The sequence below is a fragment of the Orcinus orca genome, chromosome 8 (assembly GCF_937001465.1).
Source record: "Orcinus orca chromosome 8, mOrcOrc1.1, whole genome shotgun sequence".
Lineage (NCBI taxonomy): Eukaryota > Metazoa > Chordata > Mammalia > Artiodactyla > Delphinidae > Orcinus > Orcinus orca.
The window spans coordinates 21,915,167-21,930,715 of record NC_064566.1 but is presented as its reverse complement, the minus strand read 5'-3'; the positions used below and the strand labels follow the sequence as shown (position 1 = coordinate 21,930,715).

Genomic DNA, 15,549 nt, shown 5'->3' with positions numbered 1-15,549 from the left:
TCACATTCATTTTCCTGCCTTAAGCAATAGAACGTTGTTAAAAATGGACTCTGATGGCAGGATGTTATAGGACATCGTGCAGTTGCAAAAAGGGTAGAATATTGAGACAGATAATCAACAATCCCAAAACATTGTAAGAACACTTTTGCAGGGCTGCTAGCTGCACACACAAGACTTTCGGGGTTTTTTGTTTGTTTTATTGTCTTGGGGTTTTTTGGTGATTAGACTTTCTCTGAAACAGAGTAACAAGCAAAATATTCCAGTGCACTGAGAGCCATGGTTACGTGGATTCCTATAAATCAGGATTTTCCTCCACCTTTAAGAGAGATATCTATTGAATGGGCTTCTGCTGTATCTGACACCGAACTGCCAGCTTGGATTTAGAGATGGAAGTTTAAAAAATGCCATAAAGCAGCTCTAGCTTTTAGTGCCAACTATAGAGATCAGTATCATTTGTACACCACAACAGGAGCATTTGTTAAGAAATCACTCTGCCTCTGACTCTCAGGGAGAGAATAAAGCTTCACACTTTGTGTTTATATGGCCATTCTCTCCACTGATAGCAGTGAGCCCTGGTGAAGTCCAAGTGAGCTGTGTTCTCTACGTGTGTTATGTTTGTAACTTGGGAGTGCGAGGCTGGTTCTCACCCCCTCTTCAAATTTATTGATATTGACTGACTCACTCTGGAGCTAAGGAGCCTTTTTGGAAAGTAATAATTCAAACAAGGTTGACACCTGGAATGCAGATCCACGCAGGCATGACTCATTGACTGAAGGACGCCTGAAGGAAGCCAAATTGCCATGGTGGACTGTAGGGCCAGTGGGAAAGAATCAACCCTGAGTGAACGTAAGCTGAACTTAGCCACAGGGCCTGAGGGTTGGAGGGAAATAGTGGTACTGGGTAAACTATGGTGACTGTAACTCAACCATTTGCAAACTTTTAGTGGAGTAAGTTGTATATGTTGAAGAACAAATAAGTGCTCCTAATTTATCCTCCTTATCACTCCCTAAGCGTGATAATGTTTGCTTATTCAACTTCTTTCTGCTTTCACTAGACTTGTTTTTGTTTTTGTAATTGCTTTGTTTTTATTTATCTAATTTATTTTTTACTGAAGTAGAGTTGATTTACAATGTTTCAGATGTACAGCAAAGTGACTCAGTTATGTATACATATATTCGTTTTCAGATTCTTTTCCATTATGCATTATTACAAAATATTGAGTATAGTTCTCTGTGCTATACAGTAGGTCCATGTTTATTTTATATATAGTAGTATGTATATGTTAATCCCAAACTCCTAATGTATCCTTCCCCTCCTTTTCCCCTTTGGTAACCATAGTCTATTTCTGTTTTGTAAAGAGGTTCATTTGTACCCTCTTTTTTTAGATTCCACATATAAGTGATATCACATGATGTTCGTCTTTCTCTGTCTAGCTTACTTCACTTAGTATGATAATCTCCAGAGCCATCCACGTTGCTGCAAATGGCATTATTTCATCGTTTTTTACGGCTGAGTAATATTCCATTGTATACATGTACCACATCTTCCTTATCCATTCATCTGTCGATGGACATTTAGGTTGCTTCCATCAGACTTATTCTTGAGATTTGTGATTTAGAATCTTGCGAATAGATAGAAATGCATGGTTGGCTAGACAGGGAGACTGATGTTGTGTTTAAGATGGGTGGTTTTAGATATGACAAAACTAGTATATGTGGTATAGGAAGGTGATGTTAAGGGCAAGAGAGTGTCCAGATTTTGTTGGACTGGTATCATCTTTGAGAGAAAGAATACAAAATTATAAAAACAAAATTAGGTGTGAAGTTGAATGTACATTTGAAAAGAGAAAATAAATCACAATAAATTGCAAATATTAAAGAGCTGTCAAATATCACAAATATCATTAAGTGCATAATAATTTAATTATTGTACACATGTTCGATATGTTTGTGTCCCGCCCCGCCCCCCAAATTCATATGTTGAAGCCTTAACACTCCCAATGTGATGGTATTTGGAGATGGAGCCTTTGGGAGGTAATTAGGGTTAAATGAGGTAATGAGGGTAGAGTCCTCATAGTGGGATTGGTGTCCTTTAAGAAGAGACACCAGAGAAGCTCATGATCATTCCCCAGCATGTGCGCAAAGAATAGGTCATGTGAGCACACAGTGAGATGGCAGCGTCTACAAGCCATTGTCAGAACCTTGATCTTGGAATTCCCAGACTCCAGAACTTTGGGAAATAAATTTCTGTTGTTTAAGCCACCTAGCCTATGGTGTTTTGTTGTGGCAGTGAGTGGACTAAGACGTAATATGATTTTTCAGGTATACTTTTTGACTGCATACATTGAGCATTTCTTCACGTGAAAACATGATTTTTGTAATACTTTGTCTTAACATGGTTGATTGAAGTTTGTATTTTATTAGTAGTAGTAGTGATGCATATATATGACTTACCTCACAGCTTCGCTCACCGTTTATAAGTTTGTGCCCTAAACATAAAGGAATTCTGATAAATTCTATTTTCCATGCTTCCAACCAAAAAGGAAAGAAATAAAGTATGGTACTTTTATAATTGCAAATGCCACATTATTAAATATTTCCCTGAAAGGAGAGGACTTCCCTGTTTCCTCTGCTTACAACTTTACATTTTTGATGATTTGAAGAATTTTCCACAGACTAGGTACTGGCTTTCCCATTTCAAACCTGGTTTCTCATCCACTACATACATAGTTCTGGTGCCAGGGGCTATAGGACAGATTCACTTTTCAATACCACCTCTGCCCCTGTACATTTGTGTTTATAGTGCTGGGTGAGTTGGCACAGTGCACAGTGGGAATATTCCTGAAAGCCATTCCAACCCGGGAAAGCTAGCGATACCTGTAAGTCACATAAATACACTCCACTCAGACTAAGTATATCTTAAATTTAACTCTTCCTTAGGTTCCCAAAATGTAGTTACTGCATTGCCACCCAACATGAGAGTGAATGTGACAGAAAGAAGTCAGAATGCAAAGAGACAATGATCTTATTTTCACTTAAAATATACTTTTACAAATTTTACAAAAACATTTGATTACATGAACACATTGCTTGAGTCCCCCCTTTCTTTGTTGATCTTCTGTCTATTGTCTTCATCATTGAAAGTGGGGTTTCAAACTCTTCATCTAAGTTTATTGAATTGTCTATTTGTCTCTTCAGTTCTGTCAGGTTTTGCTTCATGAATTTTGTGTCTCTGTTCTTAGGTGCATATATGTTGTGTTTTCCTGATGGAAGTACCCTTTTATGATTATAAAATTTCTCCTTATCTTTAATAATTTTTTGTTTTAAAATCTATTTTGTCTGATATTAGTGTGGCCACTCCAGCTCAGATACTTGTCAGAGAAAGTGACAGTTGTTGGTTTGATATTGCATTTTATGCAATGTCATTTTTACTTATATATCAAAAAGGTATCATGGTGGGAAGAGGCAGAAATGGCAATTTATATTAGAGAAATGAACATTGTATCATTAGGAATGACAAACTTTCATTTTTGTTTCTTATTTGAATTTCCGTGAGAGTATGATATTTAGATAGCTGTGTGATGCACCAATTGCTGACATGAAATACAAAAAAAATCAGAGTTGTACTTTGGAATTTCTTTGAGTTTTGGGGTGAGGGAAGAGGCAATATAGTTTGGGTTTTTTGTTATCTGGAGTTCAGTTTCATTAACATCATGAGAACTTGTTTGTAGCTAAGAATAACTTGTCTAAAGTTTCATCACTATCCAGTAAGTTACCAAGCTAGACATCTTGGAGTTGTCCACAGTTCTTCTTGTTTTCCCGTGTCCCACTTCAGTACAGATATGTCTTCAGCTCTGAAGTCTTGCCTCATTTATCACTGTTTTCCATACCACCTAACCCTCCTACAGCCCCTATATCTCCTCTGAATCCTTGGAACAGTTTTTATACTCCTTTTATAGCACTTCTCACATACTGTGGCTCTCTTCTTATATATCTGACTCTTCAATTACATTAGATGGTAAACTCTGAGAATAAGGGTTATATATTATTTAACTTTGTGTTTTCCATGCCTGGTATATGGTACATGGTACATGCTTAATAGATGTTTAGACCTCTTGAACATGTGAACTTGAGCATCCAGTATACTGAACCAGCTAGTACTAGAGGGTTTACTTAGAAAGTAAAAAAGGGAAAAATAGGAGTACTTGCCAGATGTTCATTATTATGAATGTCAGCTTACAACTTAGGGGAAAATGGATTATGTAATATATTAAATCATGTATATTTAATATTTAATGATTAAAATAATCTATATTCATGAAAACAGTAATTGGCATATGTTCCCTTTGGCTCTTGTGTTCTGCTTGATGAAATTATAGATATTTAACATACTGCCAGGTTTTATTTTATAAATGGCTCAATACCAAATATAGTTTTAAAAACACCTACATTCATGCAAACAACAGCATAAGAGCCCATTAATAACTGCAGTTTTTTAGAAGCTGTTTTGTTGAAATTGGCTTACATTTAATCCATCAGAAAAATGAATCCCTCCAAACTAGGATCTTTTCTATCCCCAGAGTTATTGTATTTGCCAAGTGTCCAGGAATGTTGATAGGTCAAAACAGTTGATTTGTTTAAAAGTCTTGAGTTATTTATACTAAACTGCAAAGATTATTCTCATACTTGAAATAGATATAGAACCCTAGAATCTTGAATTTGAAGGTAACTTCCGAATCAACATAACCTAATTTACATATTTTACAGATGAAGAAATTGAAGCCCTAGGAATAGAAATGATTTCTCAACTATATTTCTTAAGTTCCAGCCCACTGCTCTTTCCCCCATATCCTTCAGCTTCATACAAAGCATTTGAAAAAGAACTTCATCACAACACTGACAAAAATCCTACTTGTTTATTTTGCAGACACTGACAAATTGATCCTAAGATTGATATGGAAATGCAAGGGACCCAAATAGCCAAAACAATCTTGAAAGAGAAGAACAAACACACTTCCCAATCTCAAAACTTACTGCAAAGCTAAGTAGTTATGACAGTGTGTGGCATAAGGATGGACATGGGTATCAATGGAATAGAACTGAGAATCCAGAAATTAACTCTTACATTTATGGTCAATTGATTTTCAAGAGTGCCGACATAATTCAATGGGTAATGATAGTCTTCCTAAAAATTTGTGCTAAGAAAACTACATAACCACATACAAAAGGATTTGGATTCCTACCTCACATCATATACAAAAATTAACTCAAAATGGATAATAGACCTAAATGTAAGAGCTAAAACTATAAAACTCTTAGAAGGAAACATGGGTGTAAATCTTTGTGACCTTGGGCTAGGCAATGGTTTTTCAGATATGAAACCAAAATCACAAGCAACAAAAGAAAAAGATAGATAAAACAGACATCATTAAAGTAAATAACATTGTGTTTCAAAGGCCAACATCAGAAAAGTGAAAAGACAATCCTCAGAATGGGAGAAAATATTTGCAAGTTGTATATCTGGTATGGGATTTGTATTCAGATTATATAAAGTATCTTACGTCTCAACAATTAAAAGACAAATAACCTAATTAAAAATGAGCAAAGCATTTGAATAGACATTCCTCCAAAGAATATATATGAATGACTAAAAAGCATATGAAAAGATCCTCAACATCATTAATCATCAGGGGAATACAAATCAAAACCATGTACCCCAGAAATTCCACTCACTGATAAACACTCAAGAGAAATAAAAATCCACGTCCACACAAAAGCTCGTACCAAATTGTTCGTCATAGTATCATTCACAATATCCAAGACGTAGAAGCAACCCAAATATCCATCAACCCATAAATGGATGAATAAAATGTAATATATTCATACAAAGGAATGCTGTTTGGCAGTAAAAAGGAGTGAAGTATTGCTATGTGCTACAACATAGATGGACTTTGAGGACATTATGCTAAGTGAAAGGAATCAGTCACAAAAGACTGTGTATTGTATGAATCTATTTATATGAAATGTCCAGAATAGGCAAATTCATACAGACAAAAAGTAGATTATTAGTTACCAGTGACAGGGTGACGGGGGAAGCAAAGTGACTGAGTAGATACGAGCTTTCTTTGTGGTGTGATAAAATGGGCTAAAATTAGATAGTGGTGATAATTGCATAGTTTGTGAATACGCTAAAAACCACTGAATTTTACACTTTAAAAGGCTGCATTTTATGGTGTGTGACTTATAACTCGATAAAGGTGTTATAAAAGAAACTTCTATTAGGCAAGGACTGTTAGTAACTCCATTTTATAGATTAGAAAATGTAGGCAGTTGCCTAAAAGTCAAATTGATACTGAGTAATGAGGCCAGGATTTGAGTCCAGGTAATCTGACCCCAGGTCTTTCATCCTAAACTTGGCTTTATTCCTGCTTTAATAAGGCAAATAAGGGATATATTATTGCTCTAATGGAGTCATGGTTCTTTTGCCACTAGGATACGTTTGGTGAATGATACTCAACGATGTAAAATCAACTGACTTATCTGACATGGCCTGAATTAGTTGATTCCTCTTGCACTCCTATAGTTAAGTCAGCTTAGAAAGAAATGCATCTTTTAAGGTTACAAGAGTAACACTTCTTTAGGTGATACCATCTCTTCCTCAAGCTGGCATATGTATATAGACACAGCCTAAAAAGTGTTTTGTTACACATACATTACCTGTATGATTAAATATACAGAGCTAGATATATAAAGTGAATTTTTTGTGCTTTATAGTTGAAGAATGGATTTTGCTGATCCATGAATGATTTGATATCATTTGCTCGTGACTGAATAGAATTGGCCATTTGTCGAAATTTGCACTCCACACAGATTAGCTAATTGGAGAGATTTCTTTGTACCACTTCTATTATCTTTCTATTTCTCATGCTCTTTTCCAAAGAATCACTTCATACATCCTTATTTCTCTCTGATATTACAAATGAAGGCTTTTTCATAAGCTGGGGTTGCGGCACTCTCAGCTCTCCAGAGCACAGAGAGGGACCAGGAAGGATGTAAAACAAAAAGTCTTTAAGTGTTTTTGCATTGATATTCTTGCAAAGGACTAAAAGCCCTTTCCAGAGCTTTACTCTGATGTAATAAGTTTGGTTATTTGGTTTTCTAGTTCACATAAAATCAGAATCAGCAAGTTAGAAGTTTTAGGGAGACTGGCAGGGGGACAAATATTGATCAGCGGGAAGGGACAAACTAATAAAGTAGAAATTCTAGCAGAGGCCGTAAATCCTGCCAATAATGTCATAGTTGCTAAGTGCCCCTATATCCTAAGTCAAGTGCAAGACCTCCTATCAGGCCTTGCTAGGTGACTGTGAAACAAGTTCATTCAGCAGCAGCCCAGCATCCTTATAGAGAGCATCTACGATTTGAGGAGGGCAGGACCTTGAGAGAGAGGATTTCTTGGGAGAGGGATGTCGCTGCCTTATGCTTCTCCCTACCCAGTGCAGGAGGAAAGGGAGAGGCCTCTATTTCACCTTCAACCAAATGAGAGAGGCTCCAGAGCTTGCTATTTATCTCTTGAAGTAGAGACTTTAATATCTATGATGATGGAAATATTCCTCGGTCATTATGGTGACCACTAGCCACATGTGTCCATTGAGCACTTGAAATAAGGCTAGGGTAGGTGAGGGACTCAGTTTTAATTCTGTTTAGGTTTTGCAAATCTATATACTAAATTCAAATAGCCATATATGGCTATGGAATACTTTATTGGGCAGTACTGTATTATTGTACAGTAATACAGTAGTAATTGTATTACTATTGTAGCAACAGTAGTAGCTAATACGTATTGATAATTTGCTAGGTACCAAATACTGCACTAAGCACTTTCTAGTATCTTTAAGATCCTCCCTGTAGCCACTTGATTTTATCCATCTTGATTTTATTCAGGAGAAAACCAAAGCATAGAGAGGTTACGTAAGGGACAGATTTAGAGTAGAACCTAGAGGATTTGATTCTAGACCCTTTGGTTTTAATCACTGCACTCTTTTTTGTGGACATGCCTCTTTAATTTTACCCCCCCCATTCATACTTTTATTAATGAGTAACAGTAGCAAAGATCATCTCTGGAGACTTCATTTATACCTTTATACCGTATCTTCTTTTAGTTATATACACTTCTAATCTTTCTCAACCACTTTGGTATATATACATGTTTTGTTTTGTTTTTATACAGCACCTCTGAGACAGGATAATTCCATTTGTCTTATTTTCTAATAATCTTTGTTGAATAGGAAGTGGAGTCTTCAATGATGAAAAGATTTTTATCCTTGAGATATATGTTTGGGAGGTCCCTAAGTGCCCTCATATATCTGATATTCAGAAACCTGAGAACACATTATCACCTCTACCTTGGAAAAACCTCCTTTGGTGCATAATGAGAGTGAAGCTCAGGGGCTTTTTGACATGGTTTTCTATGCAGAAGGTGCTTTCCTCTTTGATTCATGAGTAAACTGTGGAGTTCACTTGTATTTTTTATTTTCCAAATGGGATAATTATATAAGAAGAAAGATTTGTGCTTTAATATTTATATTCTAGGTGCATCGGAAGCCTCTACTGATTCTATATAAACAGGAATACCCAATGACTGGAGAATGAATATTCATGGACAGTCTCTGACAAAATATTATAGAATGGTAGCCATTCACCAGCAAAAATGAGTATGTACCACATGCAAGGCTCTGTACGCACGTTATCTTTTTAATACTCTCTACTTAAATATCATTAGCCCACTTACAGGTGAGGAAACTGAGGTGCAGAAAAATAAAGTCGTTTATCCAAGGTCATACTGGAACCATACTGGACTCACATAGAGTGCTAGCTAAACCTGGGTTAATTTGATTCTAAAACTGTCTGCAGGAAGAGTAGTATGTTTGAGCAGTACGTTCCAACTCTGGCTGCACACTGGCACACCTTCTGCAGGGAACTTTAAAAAATCCCAGTGCTGGGCTTCCCTGGTGGCGCAGTGGTTGAGAGTCCACCTGCCGATGCAGGGGACACGGGTTCGTGCCTCGGTCCGGGAGGATCCCACATGCCGCGGAGCGGCTGGGCCCATGAGCCATGGCTGCTGAGCCTGCATGTCTGGTGCCTGTGCTCCGCAATGGGAGAGGCCACAACAGTGAGAGGCCCGAGTACTGCCAAAAAAAAAAAAAAAAAAAATCCCAGTGCCCAGGCTATACTCCAGAACAATTAAATCAGAATCTTCCAAGGGGTAGGACCTAGACATCATTACAGTGTAAAGTTCTTCATGTGATTCCAACACGCATCTGAGGAGGTTAGCCATGCTGAAAGCCATGCAGCTGCTTCCTATGTGCTTCCTATCAGCCGGGGTTGCAATGCTCTTTAAAATTCAATGGTGTATGGATAGATAGACCTGCTGCATTTTTGTAAGGTGTTTGTAAATTTTTTGGAAAAAATAAGAACAGTTGGTATCGGATTTTCAGATCACAAAACTGAATCTAATTTCTGTTTTGAGCCTCACCCGCATTCTCTTTGGCTTAAGGAAATATGAGTCACTTCTAGGTAATCAAGTCATATCAGTCAGATCAGGACTTAAATTTGGTCAATTTAAGACTTGAAATCAGTCATTTCAACGTTCTCGCTCACCCCTTCTTTCTCTCCCAGATTCTGGTGGGCTGGCACAGCCTTGGCATGAGAGATGAAGCAGGAAGTATCTGGCCTGTGGCCATCCTCTGTCCTCCATCAGTGTAAGCTGGGGTTTAGCCACCTGATCTTTGGGTGTTGGCCTCTAATCCTGTGCATGGCTACCATCTTGGGGGCTCCATGCTGTATTTGTAAATGTTGATCAACATTTGTTGATGTTCTCTCTCATCAAGACTGTAGGATCCTATCAGTCTGCCAGTCCCCCTTGTCCCCTTCTGAGCTTTCTGAGACATTGGAAATGCCACGTGTTCTCTCCCGCAGGGGGAATCAGTCTGTATCCAGCTCACAAGGGCTGCTTGTGTGAATCTTTTCCCGTCTTGTGTTCAGTAGCATTCCCTTGGTAGCTTGAAATTAGCCTTGGGAAGTCTTTACACCATTTGAAAACTCTCTGTATTAGTTTCCTATTGATTCTGTAACAAAGTACAACAAGTGAAGTGGTGTAAAACAACACAAATGTATTCTTTTTTCTGACATTATCTCTCTCTCTGCTGGATAATCCAGGATCATCATCTCCAGGTCCTTGAATTAATCACATCTGCAATGTTCCTATTGCCATCTAAGGTAACATTTTCAAAGGTTCTGGGGATTAGGGCATCACCTTTGGAGGGCTATCATTCTGTCTACCAACCCCTAAAATCAGAGATTTTTATTTTAAAGAGAGCTAGTTGGTAACTATTTATCAGCACTCACACTCCCTATGACCCTTTGGGAGGCTTATGGGGAAAGACCCTAATCCTTCTCATGGTAGACATGCTGCACTACCATGTTGACATCAGTGCTCCCATACCTTCTGCTGTATAGGGACATTTGTAAGGTTTCTGCCTCTGGAAAGTGGGCCATAACTACGATCTCATTCCCAAGCTTCTCTGGGCGTCCTATCGAGACCCAGGCTGGAGGCTGCCAGGTGCAGTAACGCCACCCTGTTGCTTAAGCTGTCACTTCTCTCTAGTTTTCCCTCCTTCTTTAGCCATTGAAATTTACCTTGTTTTGGAAGGGAAAACCTGCTTTTATGTTATTATACATTCATCTTAAAGCCATGCTTATCAAACAAACTTTTTACATCTTCTAGGTCTTAGTTCCTAATAGCTAAAGGCAAGCTTTTAGAATTCAACAAACCTTTTCTCTCTCACAAAGCCAGCTTCTCACAAATCAAAAACACCTTTCTTTTAAGATTCCACTTATTTCCAAGTTTCAAAGCCCTATTTTGAACCTCAAAGTCAATAAATGCTGTTTTGCCATCCCTCTAAAGCAATGACAGCCACTGAATAAAGAATGGGTGGAGGGTCTCCAGGCAACTAGAATATAATACGACGGTTTTTATCTTTCGACATGGCTAACAATGTGGTAAGACATGTATCAAAATGCCAAGCAGGTGGACCAGATAACACATGCTGTTGAAGTTTAGAGGATGGACAGGTTGGTGGGGGATGCCTGGTCAAAGGTACCTTGATGGTATGGGAAGGACTGAGCTTGGCCAGGGTGGATGGTTTGGGTTCAAGCAGGAAAAGAATCAGAGGGTCAGGAAGGGGCAGGTGTGCACAAGGGACCAGGAGTCCTTCATCTGTCTGCTGGGGGCATTTATGTGGGAGAGTACCAGGGAAATGGAATAGCTGAGGCTTTGAATGGCAGGCTGAAGATTAGGACCACATTTCTAGTCCTGGGGCAGTGGCTCCATGGACATGCTGCGAGCTGTTGATCACCTGAGTGGAGGGGTGTGGCTACAGCCTATCCTTCGAAACCCAAAGCCCATCCGAGCTCTACAGCAGCGCATGGCATCTTGGTAGAGCACCCTTGACATGTCACCAAGCCTTTGTCCATACATCACAGACACTTCCCAAAGCAATCCTGGGAAGCATCCATGCTACTGCCTCCACCACATGCGGGAAAAACAGACCTTAGCATATCTTGAAATTCTCTTATAAGCAGTTTACATTTGGTGTTCACTACTTAGTTATTGGCTCAGTTTGGGGAAGGATAGAGAATATATGTATGAGCATGTGTGTGTGGTATGTGCGTGTGTGAGATGTATGTACGTGTGGTATGCATGTATACACAAGGTGGGGCATGTGTGTGGTATGTGTGTATATATGATGTGTGGTGTGCTTGTGTGATGTACGTATGTGTGTATGGTGTGGTACGTTCCCTCTGTATGTGCCCACGATGCATGGAGTGTGTGGGGTAGGTGCATGTGTATACAGAGTGTGTGTATGTGGCATGTGGTGAGTGTGTGGTGTGTGAGACTTGTGGGGTACGTGTGCCTGGGGAGCGGGGGGTGTGTGTGTGTGGTGTGTGACTGTGGGTGAGATACGTGTGTGTTGGGAGTGGTCTGCGCCTAGTATAAGCATGGATGATGTGTGGTACATATGTGTGGTGTGTGGTTTGGGGAGTGTGTGTGTGTGCGCGTGTGTGTGCGCGCACACATGTGGATTTGTGCTGTGGTATTTAAGGGCCCAGCTCTGGAGCCAGACTGCCTGAATTAATGACTGGCTCCACCACATGGGCGAATGACTTAACTGCTTTGTGCTTTCATTTCCTGATCTCTAGAAAGAGGGTAGTAAGAGTGCCTGCCTCCAAGTGATGTTGTGAGTTACCACACACAAGACGTTGACACAGTGCCAAGCACATAGATGACCCTCAATAAATATTAGCTGCTGTTTCGTCCCCTCACAGATCCTCAGGTTTTCAGGTGCTGTTTAGAGGTCTCTCTGCCTTTTCTGCTGGTTGACGGTCCTTTGGAAGCAGCAAGCAGTCACAGTTTGTTATAGAACCGTTAGGTCCAAGCTAACAGAGAGGATTTTTCTTCTTCACGTCCTCGCTGACCTTCAGCATCCCTGCTCATCTTTGAACTCACTGTAGATTCTGACAACACACAAAATCCTGAGCTGCTTGGTTTTTCAAAAACCTGTCTGGGCTGATGAAGAATAGAGGCAGCCCTCCACCAGCTCAGCTAGGAAGAAAAGAAAAACAAGTATGTTACAAGGACACTGGGTGGGTGGCTCTCAGATATTAACCACAACTACGACCTCCACGGCTCCTTAAAAGGAGCGTGTGTTCGGTAAGATGCAATATGTTTGCTGCTCATGGAACTTTTATTCTGAAGAGAAAAATGCCCGTGAAAACTCCTCTAGAATGAGTGGTGATGCCTCTGGCTGATGGTTCAAAGACTGACATTTCTGTGGGGGCAGTAAGGAGCCAGGGGGTGAGGAAAAGTCATTTTCCCTCATTTTTACCGGATCCAGAGTGGTTTCTAGGGCATGGGCAAAGAGAGTCCACCTGGAGGGCATTTTACAAATATCAGGACCCTTTTGTCCAGACTAGCAATTAGAGAGGAGGAAATGAATCATAATTTAATTGAAAAAGTAAGTCCATCAAATTTGTGTTACTGGACAAATGCATGAAGAAGTATATATAATATATGTGTGTGTATCTCCTGATTATCATAGTCACCTCTAGTCCTCCTCTATCCCCTAACCAGCTTTATTTTGCTAACTCCCTTCCCCTCTAGACTATAAGGTTGACAGGGACAGAAATTTCGCTTCTGTTGCTCATGGCTGTAGCTCCAGTTACTGGAACAGTCCAGGCACATTGCAGGTACTTTGTACTTAGGTGTTGAGTAAATAAATGAAAAAGAAAGAAAGAGAACCACTTAACTGTCCAGTGAGAGGGTTTGGTAAATACAATAAGCCACCTCTATTGAGCGGAAAACAATGGAACCACTGAAAGTGATAAGGCAGATTTAAATCCTTATTTATTAACCTGGAAATACAAACATTTTCTATTTAGTGAAAATAATTAGCGTGCAGAACAGTTTATGTGTATGTGTCTTTTGTGTGTATGTGTTTATAGTTATGTGTCTGTATGTATTTTTTTTAAACATCTTTATTGGGGTATAATTGCTTTACAATGGTGTGTTAGTTTCTGCTTTATAACAAAGTGAATCAGTTATACATATACATATGTTCCCATATCTCTTCCCTCTTTTTTTAAAAAAATTTTATTCTGTTTATTTATTTATTCTTGGCGCCTGGACAGGGACATGAACCCTGGGCCCTCAGATTAAAAGTCTGATGCTCTCCCAGCTGAGCTACCCAGGCATCTCTTCCCTCTTGCGTCTCCCTCCTTCCCACCCCCCCAATCCCACCCCTCCAGGCGGTCACAAAGCACCGAGCTGATCTCCCTGTGCTATGCGGCTGCTTCCCACTAGCTATCTACCTTATGTTTGGTAGTGTATATATGTCCATGCCTCTCTCTCGCTTTGTCACAGCTCACCCTTCCCCCCCCATATCCTCAAGTCCATTCTCTAGTAGGTCTGTGTCTTTATTCCTGTCTTACCCCTAGGTTCTTCATGACATTTTTTTTTCTTAAATTCCATATATATGTGTTAGCATATGGTATTTGTCTTTTTCTTTCTGACTTACTTCACTCTGTATGACAGACTCTGAGTCTATCCACCTCATTACAAATAGATCAATTTCGTTTCTTTTTATGGCTGAGTAATATTCCATTGTATATATGTGCACATCTTCTTTATCCATTCATCTGATGACGGGCACTTAGGTTGTTTCCATCTCCGGGCTATTGAAAATAGAGCTGCAATGAACATTTTGGTACATGACTCTTTTTGAATTTTGGTTTTCTCAGGGTATATGCCCAGTAGTGGGATTGCTGGGTCATATGGTAATTCTATTTGTAGTTTTTTAAGGAACCTCCATACTGTTCTCCATAGTGGCTGTACCAACTCACATTCCCACCAGCAGTGCAAGAGTGTTCCCTTTTCTCCACACCCTCTCCAGCATTTATTGTTTCTAGATTTTTTGATGATGGCCATTCTGACTGGTGTGAGGTGATATCTCATTGTAGTTTTTTATTTTTATTTATTTTATTTTTTTTTAAACATCTTTATTGGGGTATAATTGCTTTACAATGGTGTGTTAGTTTCTGCTTTATAACAAAGTGAATCAGTCATACATAAACATATGTTCCCATATGTCTTCCCTCTTGCATCTCCCTCCCTCCCACCCTCCCTATCCCACCCCTCCAGGCTGTCACAAAGCACCGAGCCAATATCCCTGTGCCATGCGGCTGCTTCCCACTAGCTATCTACCTTACTACGTTTGTTAGCGTGTATATGTCCATGACTCTCTCTCGCCCTGTCACAGCTCACCCTTCCCCCTCCCCATAACCTCAAGTCCGTTCCCTAGTAGGTCTGCGTTTTTATTCCTGCCTTACCCCTAGGTTCTTCATGACATTTTTTTTTCTTAAATTCCATATATACGGTATTTGTCTTTTCCTTTCTGACTTACTTCACTCTGTATGACAGACTCTAGGTCTATCCACCTCATTACAAATAGCTCAATTTCGTTTCTTTTTATGGCTGAGTAACATTCCATTGTATATATATGCCACATCTTCTTTATCCATTCATCCGATGATGGGCACGTAGGTTGTTTCCATCTCCGGGCCACTGTAAATAGAGCTGCAATGAACATTTTTTGTATTTTTGATTTTTTGATGATGGCCATTCTGACTGGTGTGAGGTGATATCTCATTGTAGTTTTGATTTGCATTTCTCTAATGATTAATGATGTTGAGCATTCTTTCATGTGTTTGTTGGCAGTCTGTATATCTTTTTTGGAGAAATGTCTATTTAGGTCTTCTGCCCATTTTTGGATTGGGTTGTTTGTTTTTTTGTTATTGAGCTTCATGAGCTGCTTGTAAATTTTGGAAATTAATCCTTTGTCAGTTGCTTCATTTGCAAATATTTTCTCCCATTCTGAAGGTTGTCTTCTGGTCTTGTTTATGGTTTCCTTTGCTGTGCAAAAGCTTTGAAGTTTCA

The 15,549-nt window shown here is 39.3% G+C and overlaps 1 non-coding gene across 1 annotated transcript; it reads right to left on the bottom strand.

Annotated features, from left to right (window-relative positions):
• Positions 1–13,734: 13,734 nt before the first annotated feature.
• TRNAK-UUU (transfer RNA lysine (anticodon UUU)) lies at positions 13,735–13,807 on the bottom strand. The gene has a single exon. It is a non-coding gene; the product is annotated as a tRNA-Lys (tRNA).
• Between the last annotated feature and the right edge of the window lie 1,742 nt (positions 13,808–15,549).